Source organism: Arachis hypogaea, chromosome 15, assembly GCF_003086295.3.
Source record: "Arachis hypogaea cultivar Tifrunner chromosome 15, arahy.Tifrunner.gnm2.J5K5, whole genome shotgun sequence".
NCBI lineage: Eukaryota > Viridiplantae > Streptophyta > Magnoliopsida > Fabales > Fabaceae > Arachis > Arachis hypogaea.
In genome coordinates, this window is record NC_092050.1 from 59,620,199 (window position 1) to 59,627,288 (window position 7,090).

The window sequence follows — 7,090 nt, forward strand, 5'->3', positions numbered from 1 at the left end:
GAGGTGTCAAGGATTTCTCATCCCTGCACCATGTGGCGTGCAAAATGCCCCTTGCTGTCAATCCTGGCGTTAAACGCCAGGCTGCTGCCCATTTTTGGCGTTTAACGCCCATTTCTGGCGTTTAACGCCAGCTTCTTGCTCATTCCTGGCGTTAAACGCCAGTCTGGTGCCCATTTCTGGCGTTAAACGCCCAAAATGGTGCCAGACTGGGCGTTTAACGCCCATTCTGCTACCCTTACTAGCACTTAAACGCCAGTAAGTTTCTCCTCCAGGGTGTTCTATTTTTCATTCTGTTTTTCCTTCTGTTTTTTCTTTTTCAATTGTTTTTTGTGACTTCACATGATCATCAACCTATAGAAAACATAAAATAACAAAAGAAAATAGAAATTTAATATAGATAAGTAAAAATTGGGTTGCCTCCCAATAAGCACTTCTTTAATGTCAATAGCTTGACAGTGGCTCTCATGGAGCTTTACAGATATTCAGAGCAATGTTGGAACCTCCCAACACCAAACTTAGAGTTTGAATGTGGGGGTTCAACACCAAACTTAAAGTTTGGTTATGGCCTCCCAACACCAAAGTTAGAGTTTGACTGTGGGGCTCTGTTTGACTCTGTATTGAGAGAAGCTCTTCATGCTTCCTCTCCATGGTGACAAAGGGATATCCTTGAGTTTTAAACACAAGGGAGTCTTCATTCACTTGAATGATCAATTCTCCTCTGTCAACATCAATCACAGCTTTTGCTGTGGCTAGGAAGGGTCTGCCAAGGATGATAGATTCATCCATACACTTCCCAGTCTCTAGGATTATGAAATCAGCAGGGATGTAATGGTCTTCAACCTTTACCAAGACATCCTCTACAAGTTCATAAGCCTGTTTCTTTGAATTGTCTGCCATCTCCAGTGAGATTCTTGCAGCTTGTACCTCAATGATCCCTAGCTTCTCTATTACAGAGAGAAGCATGAGGTTTATACTTGATTCCAGGTCACACAGAGCCTTCTCAAAGGTCATGGTGCCTATGGTACAAGGGATTGAGAATTTTCCAGGGTCTTGTCTCTTCAGAGGTAATTTATGCCTAGTCAAGTCATCCAGTTCTTTGATGAGCAATGGAGGTTCATCCTCTCAAGTCTCATTACCAAACAACTTGGCATTTAGCTTCATGATTGCTCCAAGGTACTTAGCAACTTGCTCTTCAGTAACATCTTCATCCTTTTCAGAGGAAGAATACTCATCAGAGCTCATGAATGGCAGAAGTAGATTCAATAGAATCTCTATGGTCTCAGTCTGAGCCTCAGATTCCCATGGTTCCTCATTAGGGAACTCCTTGGAGGTCAGTGGACGTCCATTGAGGTCTTCCTCAATGGAGATTACTGCCTCTTCCTCCTCTCTAGGTTCGGCCATGTGAGACGTGTTTATGGCCTTGCACTCTCTCTTTGGATTCTCTTCTGTATTGCTTGGGAGAGTACTGGGAGGGAGTTCAGTAATTTTCTTACTCAAATGACCCACTTGTGCCTCCAAATTTCTAATGGAGGACCTTGTTTCAGTCATGAAACTTTGAGTGGTTTTGATTAGATTAGAGACAATGGTTGCTAAATCAGAGTGGCTTTGCTTAGAATTCTCTGTTTGTTGCTGAGAAGATGATGGAAAAGGCTTGCTATTGCTAAACCTGTTTCTTCCACCATTATTGTTGTTGAAACTTTGTTGAGGTCTCTGTTGATCCTTCCATGAGAGATTTGGATGATTTCTCCATGAAGGATTATAGGTGTTTTCATAGGGTTCTCCCATGTAATTCACCTCTTCCATTACTGGGTTCTCAGGATCATAAGCTTCTTCTTCTGAGGAAGCTTCCTTAGTACTGCCTGTTGCTACTTACATTTCAGACAGACTCTGAGAAATCATATTGACTTGTTGGGTCAATATTTTATTCTGAGCCAATATGGCATTCAGAGTATCAATCTCAAGAACTCCTTTCTTCTTATTTGTCCCATTATTCACAGGATTCCTTTTAGAAGTGTACATGAATTGGTTATTTGCAACCATTTCAATGAGTTCCTGAGCTTCTGCAGGCGTCTTCTTCAGATGAAGAGATCCTCCAGCAGAGCTATCCAATGACATATTGGACAGTTCAGACAGACCATCATAGAAAATTCCTATGATGCTCCACTCAGAAAGCATGTCAGAAGGACATCTTCTGATTAATTGCTTGTATCTTTCCCAAGCTTCATAGAGGGATTCACCTTCCTTTTGTCTGAAGGTTTGGACTTCTACTCTAAGCTTGCTCAATTTTTGAGGTGGAAAGAACTTTTCCAAGAAGGCATTGACTAGCTTTTCCCAAGAGTTCAGGCTTTCTTTAGGTTGTGAATCTAACCATGTTCTAGCTCTGTCTCTTACAGCAAAAGGAAAAAGCATAAGTCTGTAGACTTCAGGGTCAACCCCATTGGTCTTGACAATGTCACAGATTTGCAAGAATTCAGCTAAGAACTGATGAGGATATTCCAATGGAAGTCCATGAAACTTGCAATTTTGTTGCATTAGAGAAACTAATTGAGGCTTAAGCTCAAAGTTTTTTTCTCCAATGGCAGGGATTGAGATGCTTCTCCCATAGAAGTCGGGAGTAGGTGCAGTAAAGTCACTAAGCACCTTCCTTGCATTGTTGGCATTGTTGTTTTTGGCTGCTATGGTTTCTTCTTCTTTGAAAAGCTCTGTTAGGCCCTCTAGAGAGAATTGTGCTTTAGCTTCTCTTAGCTTTCTCTTCAAGGTCCTTTCAGGTTTAGGATCAGCTTGAACAAGTATGCCTTTATCTTTGTTCCTGCTCATATGAAAGAGAAGAGAATAAGAAAGTAGGGAATCCTCTATGTCACAGTATAGAGATTCCTTGAGGTGTCAGAGGAAAAGAAGAATAGAAGGAGGAGGTAGATAGAAGAGAATTCGAACATATAAAGAAGGATAGAGTTTGAATTGCACCTTGAGGAGGAGTGTTAGTCCTTTAAATAGAAGGATGTGAGAAGAGGGGAAGAATTTTCGAAAATAAATTAAAAAGATTTTAAAATAATAAAAAGAAATTTGAAAATTTGATTGAGATTTTCGAAAATTAAGATTGGGAAAGAAATTAAGTGATTTTTGAAAAATATTTTGAAATTAGAAATCAAAAAGATATGATTGAGAGTTAATTTTGAAAAAGATGTGATTGAGAAGACATAGTTTTGAACGCCCATCTTTTTCTGTTTGATTCCTCTGCTGAATGTTCTGAATCTTCAATTCTCTGTATTATTGACTTGAAAAGACATAGTTTTGAAAAAAAAAATTTTTGAATTTTTAATGATGAGAAACAATAAAAATGCAACTAAGATCAAATAAACAATGCATGCAAGACACCAAACTTAAGAATTTTCATATAAGAGACACTAAGAAATTGAGAATTCATATGAAAAACAATAAAACACACAAAACAAGAGAATTTAAAGATCAGAGCAATGAAATCATCAAGAACAACTTGAAGATTAATGAAGAACATATTGCATGTTTTCGAAAAATGCAAGAAGAATGCAATTGACACCAAACTTAAAAATTGATACTAGACTCAAACAAGAAACATAAAATATTTTTGATTTTTATGATTTTATAAACTTTTTTGTGATTTTCGAAAATTATATGGAAAAAGAAAATAAAGAGAATCAAAACTTTTAATAAAAATTCCAGGAATCAGGCAATGTTAGTCTAAAGCTTCAGTCTAAAAAGATTAGACATGTTTGGCCAAGCTTCAGCAGGACATTACATTCAGCAGCTAAATTGATGAGAATCAATCAGCTTTTGTGATGCTAAGAACATCACCTTGAAACTCTAGAATTCATTCTTAAAAATTCTGAAAAGTACCTAATCTAAGCAACAAGATGAACCGTCAGTTGTCCAAACTCGAACAATCCCCGGCAACGGCGCCAAAAACTTGGTGCACGAAATTGTGATCATCAACAATGGCACCAAAGGACTTGGAGCTCTTAAACGTGAATCACACTTTGTCACAATTCCGCACAACTAACCAGCAAGTGCACTGGGTTGTCCAAGTAATAAACCTTACGTGAGTAAGGGTCGATCCCACGGAGACTGTCGGCTTGAAGCAAGCTATGGTCACCTTGTAAATCTCAGTCAGGCGGATTCAGATGGTGATGGAGAATTGATAATTAAAAGATAAATAAAACATAAAATAATGATAGAGATACTTATGTAATTCTTCGGTTGAAATTTCAGATAAGCGTATGAAGATGCTTTGTTCCTCCTGAACCTCTGCTTTCCTATTGCCTTCTTTCAATCATTCATACTCCTTTCCATAGCAAGCTTTATGTTGGGCATCACCATTGTCAATGGCTACTTCCCGTCCTCTCAGTGAAAACGTTCCAAAGGCGCTGTCACCACACGGCTAATCATCTGTCGGTTCTCGATCATGTCAGAATAGGATCCATTGATCCTTTTGCGTCTGTCACACGCCCCACAATCGCGAGTTTGAAACTCGTCACAGTAATCCCTTCCCAGATCCTACTTGTAATACCATAGACAAGGTTTAGACTTTTCAGATCTCAAGAATGACCGCCAATAATTCTAGCCTATACCACGAAGGTTCCAATCTTAGATTAGAAACCCAAGAGATACGCATTCAAGCCATTGCTAGTAGAACAGAGGTGGTTGTTAGGCACATGTTCATAGGTGAGAATGATGATGAGTGTCACGGATCATCACATTCATCAAGCTGAAGAACGAATGAATATCTTGGAGAAGAAATAGACTTGATTTGAATAGAAAGACAATAGTACTTTGTATTAATTCATGAAGAACAGCAGAGCTCCACACCTTAATCTATGGTGTGTAGAAACTCCACCGTTGAAAATACATAAGAACAAGGTCTAGGCATGGCCGAATGGCCAGCCTCTAAACGTGTCTAAGATAGCATAAGACCTATCAAAGATCGATGCAAATACAATACCAAAAGGTCCTATTTATAGAAAACTGGTAGCCTAGGGTTTACAGAAATAAGTAATTAATGCAGAAATCTTTTTCCGGGCCCACTTGGTGTGTGCTTGGGCTGAGCATTGAAGCTTCCATGTGTAGAGACTTTTCTTGGAGTTAAACGCCAGCTTTTGTGCCAATTTGGGCGTTTAACTCCAGCTTTTGTGCCAGTTTTGGAGTTAAACGCCAGAATTCTTGAGCTGACTTGAAACGCCAGTTTGGACCATCAAATCTCGGGCAAAGTATAGACTATTATATATTGCTGGAAAGCCCAGGATGTCTACTTTCCAACGCAATTAAGATAGCGCCAATTGGGCCTCTGTAGCTCCAGAAAATCCACTTTGAGTGCAGGGAGGTCAGAATCCAATAGCATCTGCAGTCCTTTTTCAGCCTCTGAATCAGATTTTTGCTCAGGTCCCTAAATTTCAGCCAGAAAATACCTGAAATCACAGAAAAATACAAAAACTCATAGTAAAGTCCAGAAAAGTGAATTTTAAATAAAAACTAATAAAAACATAATAAAAACTAACTAAAATATACTAAAAACAATGCCAAAAAGCGTATAAATTATCCACTCATCACAGACAAATCAAGGAAACAGCATATGGAGTTGTAGAGGATGTCTTAGTGAAGGTTGAAGGCTTTTATATTCCTGCAGACTTCATAATCCTAGACACTGGGAAGGATGAAGATGAATCCATCATCCTTGGAAGACCCTTCCTAGCCACAGCAAAAGCTGTAATTGATGTGGACAGAGGAGAGTTAGTCCTTCAATTAAATGAGGACTACCTTATGTTTAAGGCTCCAGGACCTTCTTCTGTAACCATGGAGAAGAAGCATGAAAAGCTTCTCTCAATACAGAGTCAAACAGAGCTCCCATACTCAACTTCTAAGTTTGGTGTTGGGAGGCCAACATTAAGCTCTGAATCTCTGTGAGGCTCTCTAGAGCTCACTGTCAAGCTACTGACATTAAAGAAGTGCTTATTGGGAGGCAACCCAATGTTATTTAATTATATTTATTTATTTTCCATTGTTATTTTATATTTTCTTTAGGTTGATTATCATGTGAAGTCACAAAAACAACTGCAGAATTAAAGCAAAATGAAAAATAGCATTAAAAATAGCACATCCTGGAGGACAGGCTTACTGGCGTTTAAATGCCAGTAAGGATAACAGAATGGCCATTTAACGCCTAGTCTAGTAGCATTCTGGGCGTTAAACGCCAGAATGGGTAGCATTATGGGCGTTTAATGCCAGAAAAGGGTGTCTGGCTGGCGTTAAACGCCAGAAAGTGGCAGCAGACTGGCGTTTAACGCCAGGAAATGTAGCAAAGTTGGCGTTAAATGCCAGAATTGGCACACAGTGGGCGTTTAAACGCCAGAATGGTGCAGGGAGCAGAATTCCTTGACACCTCAGGATCTGTGGACCCCATAGGATCCTCACCTACCCCACCTCTTCTTCTCTCCTCTTCACACCTTTCCATAACACTCTTCCCCAAATACCCTTGACTAATCCAATCAATACCTCTTCCCCAAATACCCTTCACCTATCAAATCCTACCCTCTTCTCCATACTCTCTTCACCACTCACATCCATCCATCATAAAACCCCACCTACCTCACCATTCAGATTCAAACCATTTTCCTCCCAAACCCAACCCTTCATAACCAAATTCCCCCTCTCTCTTACCCTATAAATATCCCTCCTCACCACCTTCAATTTCACACATCTTACACACTTAAACCCCCCTTGGCCAAACCCACTCCTCACCTTCATCTCCTCCATTTCTTCTTCTTCTCCTCCTTTCTTTCTTCTTTTGCTCGAGGACGAGCAAATATTTTAAGTTTGGTGTGGAAAAAGCTCTATTTTTTTATTTTTCTCCATAACCATTAATGGCACCTAAGGCCGGAGAAACCTCTAGAAAGAGGAAAGGGAAGGCAATTGCTTCCACCTCCGAGTCATGGGAGATGGAGAGATTCATCTCAAAGGTATATCAAGACCACTTCTATGAAGTTGTGGCCAAGAAAAAGGTGATCCCCGAGGTCCCCTTTATGCTCAAAAAGAGTGAATATCTGGAGATCCGACGTGAGAT

General features: G+C 39.6%; 1 non-coding gene across 1 annotated transcript; it reads left to right on the forward strand.

The window, feature by feature from the left end:
• Positions 1-2,169: 2,169 nt before the first annotated feature.
• On the forward strand, positions 2,170-2,277 carry LOC112752385 (small nucleolar RNA R71). The gene has a single exon (XR_003176824.1). It is a non-coding gene; the product is annotated as a small nucleolar RNA R71 (small nucleolar RNA).
• The last annotated feature ends 4,813 nt before the right edge of the window (positions 2,278-7,090 follow it).